Source organism: Bubalus kerabau, chromosome 9 (assembly GCF_029407905.1).
Source record: "Bubalus kerabau isolate K-KA32 ecotype Philippines breed swamp buffalo chromosome 9, PCC_UOA_SB_1v2, whole genome shotgun sequence".
Lineage (NCBI taxonomy): Eukaryota > Metazoa > Chordata > Mammalia > Artiodactyla > Bovidae > Bubalus > Bubalus kerabau.
This window is the reverse complement of record NC_073632.1, coordinates 93,563,509-93,578,901: the sequence shown is the minus strand read 5'-3', so window position 1 is coordinate 93,578,901 and position 15,393 is coordinate 93,563,509. Positions and strand designations below refer to the sequence as shown.

The 15,393-nt window shown below is 39.3% G+C and overlaps 1 long non-coding RNA gene across 1 annotated transcript in view; it reads left to right on the top strand.

Annotated features, from left to right (window-relative positions):
- The first annotated feature begins 3,147 nt into the window (after nucleotides 1-3,147).
- The window catches only part of LOC129620126 (uncharacterized), a 30,353-nt gene continuing 18,107 nt past the window's right edge, over nucleotides 3,148-15,393 (top strand). Inside the window, exon 1 of the long non-coding RNA XR_008698397.1 lies at nucleotides 3,148-3,282. This is a non-coding gene — a long non-coding RNA (uncharacterized LOC129620126). The remainder of the gene's footprint in view (nucleotides 3,283-15,393) is intronic.

Genomic DNA, 15,393 nt, shown 5'->3' with positions numbered 1-15,393 from the left:
CCTTGGACTGCAAGGAGATCAAACCAGTCAATCCTAAGGAAAATCAACTCTGAATATTCATTGGAAGAACTGATGCTGAAGCTGTAATCCTTTGGCCACCTAATGTGAAGAGCTGACTCATTGGAAAAGACCCTTCTGCTGGGAAACACTGAAGGCAGGAGGAGAAGGGGATGACAGAGCATGACATGGTTGGATGGCATCATTGACTCAATGGACATGAGTTTGAACAAACTCCGTGAGATAGTGAAGGACAGGGAAGCCTGGTGTGCTGCAGTCCATGTTGTCACAAAGAGTCAGACACAACTGAGCAACTGAATAGCAACAGCAAAAAGTTATATAAGCTTAAGGTCCCATTTAGCTCTTAAACTGTCTAATTGTTTTTCAAGAAATGTAAAAGCTATCAAAATTATTAATATGTTTTATCTATTAGGGAAGAAGCTGCTCAGATTTCCTTTTGTATCTCTCTGTTCAAGACAAATGGACATTGCACACCAACAGTTTTGCTGTAGCCCTTTTGCTAAAGGATGTTTGTCCACCCACCAAATTTTGCATTCCAGGCTTGCCACACAACCTGAGCCCGTCACTGCATGTCACCAGGCTAATTTGTCCTAATCCCCTCAAATTCATAGCCCTGTGGATGGTTTTTCCTATTGGCAAACTCCAGGCTGATTAATGGGCAATTACAACAGGGAACATGGAGGTAGAGAGGGTTGGCAGAAAGGGACAGATGAATATTACCCGGAGTAATTCACTAAATTCAAATCAGAAAATATTAACCTCTTTTCAGGAAAATACATGGCAATCTGAACTTACAGAGTTCAAATACCAAGGTGGCTAAACCTCCAGGGTTGGTGAGGACAAGAGGCACTTGTAACAGAAGCTTCACTACATAGCCCATTGGTAAGCGGTGCTTTGATATCACATGAGTTGGTTGGCTGGTTCCTTCTCCATAAAATTGTTATTTTAAACCCCAAACTACCTGGGATAATTTCCAGCCTAGTGACAGGAAATCAAAGTGCAGCAGAATGATTTCCCCTGCAGAAAAAGGCTGCCCAGGGATGCACTGGAGATGGTCAGAAAATACACTTTGCTCCCAGAGGCCTTTTCCCTGCTTCCTATTTCACGGTCTCTCTGCCCACCTCCTTCACAAAGGCTACTCTGATTGGAATCAAGTTGAAAGCATCACCTATATTCAAGTGAGATAAAGAAAGAGTGCCTTGAAGTTAAGGAGAGCCTGCTGTGCAGTCTCAATTTTCTTTACTGTTATCTCCTAATCACCTTTTCTTTAATACAGAGACTATTTTATTTGTCCTTTAGAAGAAGATATTTTGGGGGGCTGGGGATTCATCTGGATTATCTTTAGGTAGAGATTATTCCAATCCAAGTGTACACACACTATGACAGTGTTCTCCAGGGCTTCAGCTCCCAATCCGGGTACTCTCTGGGGCTAAAAAAAGGAGGATGGGACTTCTCTGGTGGTCCAGTGGCTGAGACTTCATGCTCCCAATGCAGGGGGCCTGGGTTTGATTCCTGGTCAGGGATCTAGCTCCCACATGCCTCAACGAAGATCAAGAATCCTGTGTGCCACAACGAAGACCCACACAGCCAAACAAATAAATAAATATAAAAGAGAAAAGAAGGACAAAAGACGGGAAAGGTTAGTAGCAATTTCAGTGATTCTGCCAGACCTCACCATGGTCATTACCATTTACCCTCCAATAAATGGACCTCCTGGTCTGGGATTGCCAAAATGATTTGTGTCAGACGGCAGAGTTGTCACATCCAGTAATAGCAAGGACAGATAGGAAATTTACAGCTACCATTCATTGAACACTATCCCTGAGCATATTACAGGCACTCTGCTGGTGACTGTACAGATATAATCTCACGTGATCCTCAGGTCAGTTCTCTGGGAAGCTGATTGTACCCCCATTTTCCAGGGTATGAAACAGAATCCTAGAGCGTTAAATGACTTGCTTAGGGTCATGCAACTAGGAGGTAACAGAGCTGGGGTGAGAACCCAGTCTATCTGGCTCTAAAACATGTACTCTTTCCATCCTTCCTCCCTGAGCCTCTGGAGTAGAGAGCATTCTATTATCAATTTCACTTTCTGGTAGTATTGATATTTCATTTCAATTGTTATCGTAGTCACGTGGGAGCAAAATATGTGAGGCCATGCATCTTCTCTTTATTAATAGAAAACTGGGCTATGATTATTTGTGCACATTTGTCTTTAGTATCTGTATTACACATGCATCAGTTTAATACCAAAGCAGAAGCTTTATGTATTGGGCCCTTGGTACCAATATGTTTAGATTATGTATAGCTCTGATCCTGTTTTACTATAACAGGGCCTCATTCTCTCAAGTATATCCATCAACCATCCATCAGTGTAATATACATCACTCATTTTAGAACACATTTCCATCAGACCTTTTCTCATTCCACTTTCTATTACCACATATGGCAATTACAAGTTTAAAAATCAGAAGGCTATAAAGTGAATAATCTAAAAATGATTAATTTTTCTCTGTTAGAAAGCTGTCATTTCTGTTCTTATGAACTGATAATAATAACCTTGTCATTCCCCTACTTCTTTTCTGTGATATAGGGTATGTGTTAATTTGTGAGGGCCGCCATAACAAAGAATCACAAACTGGATAGCTTAAATAACAGAAATTCATTGTCTCAGTTCTGGAAGAGAGAAGTCTGAGACCAAGGTCAGCAGGGGTAATTTCTTCTGAGGACATAGGGAGAATAAGTTCCATGCCTGTCTCCTAGCTTTCTGGTGTTTGGCTGGCCATCTTTGGCATTCTTGACTAATTGGCACATCACTGATCTCTGCCTTTGTGTTCCCATGGCATTCTCCCTGCCAGGGTGTCTGTGCCCAAATTTCTCCTTTCATAAGAACACCAGTCACTTTGGATTAGGGCCCCATCCTGCTACTCCAGTATGACTTCGTCCTACCTACTAACTAATTGCATTAGCAATAATTCTATTTCCAAGTAAGGTCACATTCTAATGTCCTGGAGGTTAGGACTGCAACAAGCATTTTGAAGGGCCAGAGTTCAACCTGTAATAGTCTGGTTGGATAGCAGGTGAGTCAGTGTGGGCGGGCCAGCATTGAGCACATCTGGGATGTTCACTGAGGAGCAGGGTGCGAGCCTGACACTGAGGAAGCACTGATGCAGGAGCCCCAGGTCTGCCATGATGCTGCACACACTCCAGGAAGGACATTAACATATCCGCATATGTGCATTAACATATCCATCGCAATGCCAGGTAGGAGGTGCTATTTTGGAGATGTGAGCGAAGCTGCTGCAAGAGGGTAGAGCGCGGCACTAAATATGCTGGGAATTGCTTGGGAAGAATTTCTTAAAACGCCTACTGCTCCTGATCAACTGCTTATCAAACTCAAAAAACAAGGGCAAAGTTTCAATATGACTCACTGTTGTCTAATATCAAAGCACTCATGTACTTCTTAGCAGTCAAACTCAGAGAAAAAGGCTTGTTTTAGGAGGAAGTGTCAATCAACATTTTTGAAGAGTAGGTGTCCTGATCTCTTTGCATAACATTTTGCCCTTTTGGTGATTTGATTAGGAATAAGCCTAAAATGGAGTGTGATGGATAGAAATGTGTTCAGCCTACAGATACATCTTTGTGTCTTCTGGTTTTATCTCTCTTGGAGTTATAAGTCAAATTACATATGAACCAATATATCCCAGTGTAAACAATGGCATAGGAAAAGGATTTATAATATTCAACGATGGGTTGCTTATGCCAAACAACTTGGATATTTTAAACTCTCATACCCTAAGATGACAGACATACCCTCAGTGTTTCCCGCAGTGAGATTTGACCTGAATTTGTAGTAACCACCCCACACATTATAACTTAAAATTTGTTGTATGCATGGCACAGCATTGATCAGTTTCACGTCTGAAGTGGTGGATGGTAAATTCACACATTACATCTGAAGTCTGTGTCTAAGGCAAGGGCAATGACTGTCTAATTAATTTCTGTAGGATGTCAGTGAACTTTTAAAATTTAATATTAATGACAATCATTAAAAAAGTACCATTGGTATTTCATGAATGAAGGAAACATTATATATTTAAGCATTTATAAGTAGCTAGAAATCAGCCTCTTTTACGTTTAATTATTCTACTTTACTCTGGAAATATAATTTTCACACTCTAATCACAAGATAGACAAATTGACATGCTTATCAATAGCCTATGATTTAAATACACAAAAGCCTTCAACTTACTGCACCCCAAGTGCTCTTTGTCATGGCAATATCATTCTTTTCATGATTAATTCTGGGCTCCTAAAATACTGTGGGTTGATCCCCAGCCTTTTTTGGCACAAGGGACCAGTTTTTCGGGGGATGGTTTCAGGATGATTCAAGCACATTAAATTTATTGTGCATTTTATTTCTATTATTATTATGTTGTGATATATAATGAAATAATTTTACAACTCACCATAATGCAGAATCAGTGGGGGCTTTGAGCTTGTTTTCTGCAACTAGACAGTCCTATCTGGGAGGTGGTGGGAGACAGTGGACACCTGGAGGATGTTGTGTTCCTATGAGAATCTAATGCCACTGCTGATCTGACAGGCGGTTGAGCTCAGGCAGCAATGTGAGCGATGGGGAGTGGTTGTAAATACAGATGAAGCTTCACTTGCTCACCGCTCACCTCCTGCTGTGCTGCCTGGCTCGTAACAGGACATGGACTGGTATAGGTCCATGGTCTTGGGGTTGGTGACCCCTTCTCTAAAGGATGCTGGTAGAACCTTCGCAGCAGGTAAGATGCAAGGTGCAGGATTAAGTGACGCCTCTTTTCCTGGCACGGTGGCAGAGATTTGGTAAGAGTTGAGCAATTGGATGTCCCTATTGGGGATACTCTTTCCCATGGCAAGAGGTCTTCAAATTCTTATTAATGAGTCCTCAGGGAGTCATTGAGCAACAATTCTCCCCATGAAAAGTGGAGTAAGTTATTGTCCTATCTATGTCTAAGGCCGAAAATGCATAGAGGATGACTACTCTGAACCTCCATATTCATTTGGAAAACCTGTATTTAACAACTGCGGAGTATGGAAAAAGTTTTAGTATATTTGAGGATCCAGATTATCTCGGGAAGGAGAAAAACACTGGGCACATTTATAGAATTTTGATGGGGTATAACTCTTAGGCTCCAACTGCCTCCCTATCTTTCCCCTGAGATGTCCTGCAGGCCCTTAAACTTGACATGATCAAATTTGAAGTCATGGATTATCCCTCTTCTCCTGCCACATTCCTCCAGCATAGCAACTTCTGTTTCCAAAGGTTAGCACATGATGTCCTCCTCAACTTAGTTACCCAAGTTCAAAACATTGCCATCATCTACTCCACCCTTTCCCTTACATCCACAACCGTTTTCACTATGTCCTGTTCTTTCTCCTTTGGATGTCTCCTGATCAGTCCTTATCTGATATCCATTTCCTTCACTCCTGCCTGAGTTCAGACGTCAGTATCTCTCCCATGGACAACACAACTGAACTGGACTTTCCATACATAGAACCCGCCTGACCCTCCACTAAGCTCTGGTTTTTATGCTGCCAAATGCACAGTAAAAGTGATATTACCTTCCTACTTCAAAGCCTCTGAGTCTACCTCGGTCTACAAGGTAAAGTTAAAGCAACTCAGTGAGGCAGACAAGGTCTTTCTCCATTGAGCCTTAACCTCCTTTCTAACCTGATCTCCTCCTTTCCCTGACCCTTTATCTTGAAACAGATCATGTACTTTCATTTCTCTGTGGAGTTGCCTCTGCCTGTAATTCCTTCTCCCCTCTCCTATTGAATCTCAATTCATCTTTTAAGACCAAGTTGATTCAACCTTTTACTGGTCAAACCTGTCAAGACCTCCTTCAATATTCTTGAGCATAATTACTTTCTTCTTCTTTGTGCATGCAGTATCTTACACATACTTATTTATAACAGAATTGAAGTGTAATTGTTTATAAATCTTCCCTCCTAGGTTGCTCATTACTTTAGGGCAGGAATTGTGTCTCATTTGTGTTTCAATTTCTAGAGCTTGTCTAAAACATAGTTTAATAACTTTTTGATGAATCAATGAATGAGGACGGAAGTCAAATTCATCATTTCCTTAACATTAGGAGTGGGTTTTTCCCTTTTATTTTCATAATTCTATTCTAGATAAGGAGTAAGATAGGAAAGCCTATCCTATCAAGTCTTATTATCGAACAATATAGTATCGACAAAGAAATTGGCAATTAGAACAATGAAAGAGAATAGACAGCCCCCAAATGGACACAACCACAAACTTGACTTGTGACATTTTTGCCTGTTATCAGTGGGGAAAGAATGGACTTTTCAAAAAGTGGTGCTGGAGCAGTTGTTTATCCATATGGGAAAAAATGCAATTGTATGTCTATCTTTCACTTTTAAGTTCAGGTGAATTAAAGATTTTAAAAGTGAAAGGACAACTATTAGTATGAGACTTTTTAAAAGAAATTAGAGGAAAATATCGTTATGATGAAGAGGGATTTATTAAACATGAAACGAAAAAGCCAAAAACCCAAAGGAAAAACACTGAAATATACTATATTAAAATTAAGAAAGTCTGTTCATGGAATTATAGCATAAAGAAAGTGAAAAGACAAATCATGAACTTGGGAAAAATATTTTTCTAACATATATAACTAGTATTCCAGTATGCTATTTAGCACACCACTCTCCAACATAAACAGGCAAAAAAAGATCTCCAGGAAAGCATTAAACGTGAAAAACAAAGATCATTGTAACAAAAAGAAAGCAAAACAACTTCGAACATGTAAAGAATATGCTAGAAAAAGAAAACTTTGAAGTTTTCAAGTTTACAAAGAACGGTATTTATTAAATAACAGGATGTTATACAAAAGAAAAATTCCAAGAAAAAATGATTTCTTGGAAAAAGTAAAAGCTTGATGGCAGAAATGAAAAACTAAATAGAAGCATAAGAAGATAAAGTTGAATAAAACTCCCAGAAAACAGAGACTATGACAAAGGGATGGAAATAGGAGGAACAAATGAGAAAACACAAGGATTATACCAGGAGATCCAACATCTGAAGGACAACAATCCCATAAGAAGAGAACAGAGAAATTAAAACAGAGGAAAGCTATTAATGAATAGTTGAAGGGAAATTCTTCAGAACTGAACATGATTTTCCAAATTGAAAGATTCAATAAGTACCCAGCAGAATGGATGAAACAGCTCCTATCTTGGAATGGCACATTGTCATGAAATTTCAGATCATTTGCAACAAAAAGTAGATTTTACAATCGTGCAGAAAGAAAAATAGAGCTTTCATATAATGCATCAAGACACAGAAAGGCTTTAGACTTTCCAATAGCAAGACTGGAAGCTGATGTTTTCAAAATTCTAAAGGAAGATAATTTCTGGTCTACACCTATCACAGTCAATAAAGATACTTTTGGATGTTCATGTATCAGAAATGTATCATTCATGCATCCTTTCTCACAGAACTAGTGGCACTTTGGCTACTAACACTCACACAAAGCTACTGTGCTCCACCAAAACAAGGGTTTAAACCCAGAGAAAGGAAGATCTGGAGCCCAGGAAACAGGAGATCTGCTGCAGCAGAGAAGCAAAGGCAGTCAACCCCTAGAATGAATTCTCTAATGACAGCTGCTGACAACCCAGCTTAGAACAGGTCAGAAGGTTTCTTCAAGAAGGTAAAAAGAATAGACTAATATATTTGAACACTTTGAAAGGAGATTTATACAACTGGGGAAAATTTGGAAGTTGAATTCGTGAGGGGCCCATAAAAAACTAAATGAATAAAAAAATAAGCTAATTATTAACCCAAAGGAAAACCCAACGTTTCACAGGAAACAAACAGTAATTATTGGTATCACATGTCTAGGCTGTGAATAGTGTTCACATAGTCATAATTATGTAAACTGTGACTAGTGATATAACTAAAATATGATGTATGATTATTGGGAAGATGGAGAAAATGAGAAGTGTGAGTATGTGTGTGGGGAGATAGGATGTCTAAGAAAGAACTAAATTCTGATATTTCAAAATGGGAAGAAAAGAGGTATTTTTCTAAAACTGAAACACCTGTTAGTAACAACATAAACATTTTATTTAAGGATATATAGGTACATATTTAAAAAATCCTTTGAAAAGGCTGAAATCAGAAGTGGATTTTGGAGTGGGAACTGATTTTTTTAATATATCAACACTTGTGGTACTTTTTGCCTCCTATGTGTTTGTACAATACAGATAAAACAACTGAATTTTAAAAGTAAGTAACAAAACAATACATATGGTATAACGTATTTTAGAAAGACAAAACCAAACAATATATCACTTAGGAATGCATTCATATGTGGAAAAGCATTAAGAATGATGAAATGAGTGATACAGTAAATACAGTTAAAAAAAAAAAACTAAAAACCTCAGTATAGCAATGAGCTGGAGTGGAGGGATAAGGATGGGGGAGGTACTTTCAGACAAACTCAACATTATTAGTAAACTTCTATTTCTTAAGTTGAATAATAGGTTCATTTGAGCATAAATAAATTAAAAATAGACTAATTTATATGCATCAAACATCATAGAAAAACAAAAAATGCTGCCTTTGCATAATGCATTCATAAAAACTTACAGAATATTGTTTTCCTTTTAATCTATAGCTTGATGTCAGCCTTTAGTAGTAAAGTTAGAAAGTTGAGAGTTGACCATTATATGTGGACAGTGTCATGAAATAGATGTATTATCAATCAACTACATTAAGAACTTGATTATATGGGAAATTTCCATCTTCTGGTTAAAAGAATTCAACCAAAACCATTCTCAACTTGTCTCTCTTTGAATCACCTACAGGATGCCATGATTTATGCTTACGATGTTTGTCTTTATTTGGGTTCTACTTGAGATTAACTGTGGCCAGTCCCACACCTTTCCTAACTTTTTATGTTCACCTAAGCTGCTTGACTACCCATTAGCACCAAGCACCATTAGCAGTTATATTCCCTCCTTGACTACTCATGCTGAACTCGTCTGTAATAACAATAAGATAGACTGTTAGGAGGAATTCATCTTACACAGCACTGTTGAAAAACACCTCTAAGGTTTCCCCAAGTGATAGAAAACACTCCAAAACTTATAACAAGAGAACATCCAATCTCCTCAAATGGCTCTAGTTGTCAGTAGCTTTATTTTCAATACCAATTGTTGAGAAGTAATGTTCTTTTATCCAAGTTTCAAACTGTACTTACTGGTACTCATTTGCACAGCCTGAGAGACATTTATGTGGGATGACATTGAATTGAGCTTTCCATATTTCTGATTTACATCTTTTCTTTGGGTAGGACATCTTTTGACATAGCAAAACTATGTATTTGAAATCTGCTGATTGTCATTTGGTGGTGATGCTTTATTTGCACAGAGCAAAGCTACTGCCAAAATGGATTAGATTGCATCTGTGCCTTTACTATTTTGGAATTTTGAAAAATATTAAAAGAATAAAAATGATTTAAAGCAATATTAAGTACTAATAGCTTGACAAATATTTATTGACTCTTTCGGACATGAATACCTTTAATAAGTTATTTTCCCATTTGCTGACGCCAACGGGTGGGACAGTATTTCTGACGTGAATACCTTTAATAAGTTATTTTCCCATTTGCTGACGCCAAGGGGTGGGACAGTATTTCTGACGTGAATACCTTTAATACGTTATTTTCCCATTTGCTGACGCCAAGGGTGGGACAACCCCCAAATCTGCCAGACTAAGAATGCTGTTGTCACCATCAATTAAAGCCCTTTGTTAGACAGCTCTGACCATGCACCTGTTTTCTTTCTTCTCTTCTTCTTTTATTATTATTTTTTAATGGAGAGCTACTCTATTCCCTTCTCTCTTATACTGAAAGAAAGGCAGGAGGGGGAAAGGAACAATAAATTTAGCTGAAGGCCAACGAGGGCACCCCACTAATGGCTCTCTCTCTCCTCCTGCCCCTGATTGCCTGAGAATAGGAAATCAGCTCACATCGATTGTTGTGATCAAGGAGCACAAGCTGTAATGTTGGTGAGTGAGCATGTGCTCCTTACTCACTGCCTTTCTCCCTTCCAAGAGAAATAATTACTACGTTTATCGGACATACTTCAGAGCAAATACCTTCTTCTGAGCTCATCAGTGCGAACGACGCAGTACTGCAGAGCTGGTCAGCCTTGATGAGAACACGCTGCTATTGGAGCCTCTATGTACAGACCATGACCTATTTCCTCTTGCTTCGCTCTGCCTTAATTCAAGGCAACACTCAAAACTATGAATGAAGTGTGAGAGTTGGAACATGTCTGTGTGTGACAGTGGACACACTGAGGTACCCTTGCACGTGTACGAATGCTCAGAGGATTACTCAGTTCTCAGAACAAGGCAGGACCAGCGAGGGGACCAGAAAAAGCAGCCCGGAGCCTGTCTGACCCACGTCTGTCCTTCCACACAGGCGTCAGCAAGGTTACCTGAGCACCAGCAGAAACCAAGCCAGTGACAACTCCCCTGGAATGTCAGGCTTCCTGAGATGCCATCCACCTTCAGAGGCACAACAGGAAATGAGTCAGGGGAATCATAATGATGAGAAGGGAAAAAAATGTCCTTCGCTCTATAAAATGCTTGCATGTAGATAATCTCACCTTTTAATTAACCCTTGCCTCTGGGGCAGAGATCACTGTCCTCATTTTAAGAATGAAGAAACAGATTTGGAGGCCTTAAGGTCAGAGCTAGGTGCTGGCTCAGCTCAAGTGTCCTCTTGGAAAATGGGGACATTTCCAACTCAAATTTTCGTACTTAATACTTGAAAATGTTACCTCTTAATGAGATTGGCTTTTTGTGGGGGTACTCTTTCAATTTTCCCCTTTATTAACAGTATATAGCTACCATGGTAAGTAATACATTTTTAGAGCTGCCAAGAAAAATCCCATTATGGTGATTATCACCATCTACAAACCACTGTGAGTTTTTGTGCTTCCATGGTGTACTCAGAGTCAAGGATATTTTATATTCTTAAAGTTATCATTTTCTTTTTAAGACATATTTAGTTTGTAACTTAGTCTTTTGGGTTTCCCAGGTGGCTCAGACGGTAAAGAATCTGCCTGGAGTAAAGGAGATTTGGGTTTAATTCCTGGATTGGGAAGATCCTCTGGAGAAGGAAATAGCTTCCCACTGCAGTATTCTTACCTGGAGAATCCCATGGACAGAGGAGCCTGGTAGGCTACAGTCCAAAGAGTCTCAAAGAGTTGAACACGACTGAGCGACTAACACACAAACACTTAATAGTCTTTCAGCTTTTTTTCTTCTTTTATTAAATAAAATGAATCAATTTTACCTGACTTGAAAATTTGACAGCAGTAAAGTGCTGAGTCGGAGAAGGCAATGGCACCCCACTCTAGTACTCTTGCCTGGAAAACCCCATGGATGGAGGAGCCTGGTAGGCTGCAGTCCATGGGGTCACTAAGAGTCGGACACAACTGAGCGACTTCACTTTCACTTTTCACTTTCATGCATTGGAGAAGGAAATGGCAACCCACTCCAATGTTCTTGCCTGGAGAATCCCAGGGACGGGGGAGCCTGGTGGGCTGCCATCTATGGGGTCGCACAGAGTCGGACACGACTGAAGTGACTTAGCAGCAGCAGCAGCAAAGTGCTGAGTGTATTTGTACTTTAGCTTTATTTAGTTGTAAAAGACCATAGAATTTTCTTCAATTAAAAATGCAGATACAATATAAAATGCTAAAAACTTATGTATTAGTCCTATTTAGGAAACTATATTTGATAAAATAAATACTAATAATTATGCTTGCATGCATGCTCTGTGGCTAAGTGAGAAGCCTTGTGGCTCAGTGGTAAATAATTATAGAAATACTTAACTCAGGAAGACTCACTCAATATTTTGTAGCCCAATAGTAACAGATTATGAAATAGTGTTATTAAGCCCAAAAGCCCAATAGTTAATCTAAAGTTTGCACCTAGTCCAAGATCTGGCCCAAATAAAGCACTCAGTCAATATCTGTTCCTAAATGATAGCTGAATGTGTTGTCTTTTATACAACTCACTTATCTTCATCGATAATTTTACAATAACTTTAAATTGATTTTTAAAGGCTTTCACAAAATATATAATGTACATTTAGCATCATCTGAGCCACCAGGGAAGCCCTATATTTGGACTGATGGACCCTAAAGTGAAAAGGATTCAGGCTACTCTGATGATAAATAATTAGACATACAGTCTTTGGCAGTATAATTTTAATTTTAGAACTTAGTTTCTGTTCAGATTTTATTCTTATGAAACATTCCCTCACTTCATTTTTCTTCTGTTACTGCCACTCACTACTTTTGGAATAGAATGTTCTTTTAGGAAACTAGTAATAATCTTCTTGGTGTAAAAAGCGACAGCTCCATTGAGCCCCCTGGTGTTGGGTTTGTTTCATCACAAAATTCTGAACATTCTGAATTCTACATTTTGTTTTGAAAACACTGAGCTGACTATTAATATGGCCATTTTATTATGATATAAATATAATAACAACAGTACCAAATTCAGAGAGTACCTTAACCTCTGAGATTTCTTCTCCCAAACTACCAAACCAATCCTAGTCTATTTATAAGGCTCCAACAAATTTTTTAAATGTATTAATTAGTTATTTGGACCACTGTAAAGGAAGTATTTATCAGGCTTCCCTGATAGCTCAGTTGGTAAAGAATCCACCTGGAATGAAGGAGACCCTGGTTTGATCCCTGGGTCGGGAATATCCACTGGAGAACGGAAAGGCTACCCACTCCATTATTCTGGCCTGGAGAATTCCATGGACTACAGTCCACGGGGTTGCAAAGAGTCGGACATGACTGAGCAACTTTCACTTTCACTTTCAAATGTGGTATACTCCATGGGGCGCATTCATCATTTTTCCAAACTCAGAATTAAGTTATATTATCTCAAGGCCAAGACAGGATCAAACATAACTTCATAAGACCTATGCAGCACAATTTTATATTTCTTCTTGCAGACACCAAGCCCGCCCACAAACATCACAAACTGTATAAAATGTTCATTTTTATTCTGATGTGATATTCCATATTACAGCATGTTTTGTAACTTTAGATTTGTTGTTCCCAGTAGTGGTATTATCCAGTTGTTGATTTGATTTTCCTTTTGTTCTACAGTCCCTAATGGACTGCAAACACATATAATCATCTGAGTGAGAACTCAAAATTCATTTTCCTACAGAATCACGCTTCATTTATTTTTAAATTTTAATTTATCTTTTTGAACTTGACTGTACTGGGGAGCATGTGGGATCTTAGTTCTCCAACCAAGGATTGAACCTGTGCCCCTGTATTGGAAGCACATGGTTTAACCACTGGACCACTAGGGGAGTCCCTAGTGATAATTAGTTTTCAAAGGTAAAGCTATGACAAACCTAGACAGAGTATTAAAAACCAGAGACATCACTTTGCCAACAAAGGTCTGTCTAGTCAAAGCTATGGTTTGTCTGGTAGTCATGTACGGATGTGGGGGTGGGACCATAAAAAAGGCTGAGCGCCAAAGAATTGATGCTCTTGAATTGTGGTGCTGGAGAAGACTCTTGAGAGACCTTTGGACAGCAAGAAAATAAAAAATGTCAATTCTAAAGGAAATCAATCCTGAATACTCATTGGAAGGACTGATGCTGAAGCTGAAGCTCCAATACTTCAGCCACCTCATGCGAAAAGCCAACTCTTTGGAAAGATTGAAGGCAGGAGAGGGGGCAAGAGAGGATGAGATGGTTGGATGGCATCATCAACTCAATGGTCATGAGTCTGAGCAAACCCCAGGAGATAGTGAAGGACAGGGAAGCCTGGCATGCTGCAGTCCATGGGGTTGCAAAGAGTTGGATACAACTGAGCGCCTGAATAACAATAACAATTTCTAAACCCAGTTTAACTCATATTGAAACGAGACTATTTTGTAACAGTACCACGTGTACTATACTTGCTCACTATTTATGAAACTATTTCTCTGGGAAAATCATTCTGTGGTCTGCTGCAGAGCTGTCAGAAATACACCTCGTCTCCTTCACAGCAGGAGACCCACCCAGATTCCGACTACGAGCTGCAAACAGTTTGTACAGATGACTGGGCAGGTACTCTTTGGGGGCAGGCATGTGGATAGTGTGGAGAGGATAAGAGAGAGCAACATTAAGTCCTTTCCCCAAACCCCTACCCCATTCCTGTCCTATTCTATGTAAATAACTCTAAGTATTATCTGGTTTTTCATTTAGGAGTACATAAATACTTCAGTTGAAAAATCTTAATGCATCTATGTGCTTTCAGGAACTCTTCATAGGTATGCAGTAGAAAAAGGATTATGGATGTATTAGAAAGCACATCCCTTACTCATCAGCAGGCACTGATCCCAGTGAAGTTCCAATGACTCTGCCAGGTGCTAGGATACAGAGATGAGTAAGCCACCCTCCTTACCCGAAGAACTTACATTCTAATCAGGAGCTACAGGTATCGAGACAGACCTTATTGTATACCACAGTGACCTTAATGTATTATACAAGGAAGCACAGTATATCACTTCAAGGGCTCTTAGAGTATCATTGGGCATGTATTATAAACATAACATAGAAATTAAATCAGAATCAAGAGCATAATATTACAAAGGTCACAAAGAGAACTTGAAGCAAGAGCCAAATAAATGGTATACAGTGTTTACTACACTACTATATTGGGATTCCCCGGTGGCTCATATGGTAAAGCATCTGTCTGCAATGTGGGAGACCCAGGTTCGATCCCTGGCTTGGGAAGATCCCCTGGAGAAGGAAATGGCAACCCACTCCAGTACTATTGCCTAGAAAATTCCACGGATAGAGGAGCCTGGTGGGCTACAGTCCATGGGGTCGCAAAGAGTTGGACACGACTGAGTGACTTCACTCACTTACACTACTATATTACTCTACATACTACATCATTAATGTAGTATACATTAATGTATACTATACTATATACATCATATATATGTGTGTGTGTATATATATATATATAGTATGTGTGTGTGTGTGTTAGTTGCTCAGTCGTATCTGACTCTTTGTAACCCCACGGGCAGTAGCCTGCCAGGCTCCTCTGTCCATGGGATTTCCCAAACAGGAACATTGGAATGGGTTGTCATTTCCTTCTCCAGGGCATCTTCCTGACCCAAGAATTGAACTCAGGTCTCCCACATTGCAGGTAGATTCTTTACCATCTGAGCCACCAGAAAAGCCCATATGTACTGTATGGTATATATAGTGTATATATATTATATAGCCTTCCTTAACCATGGAGACCCTTCCC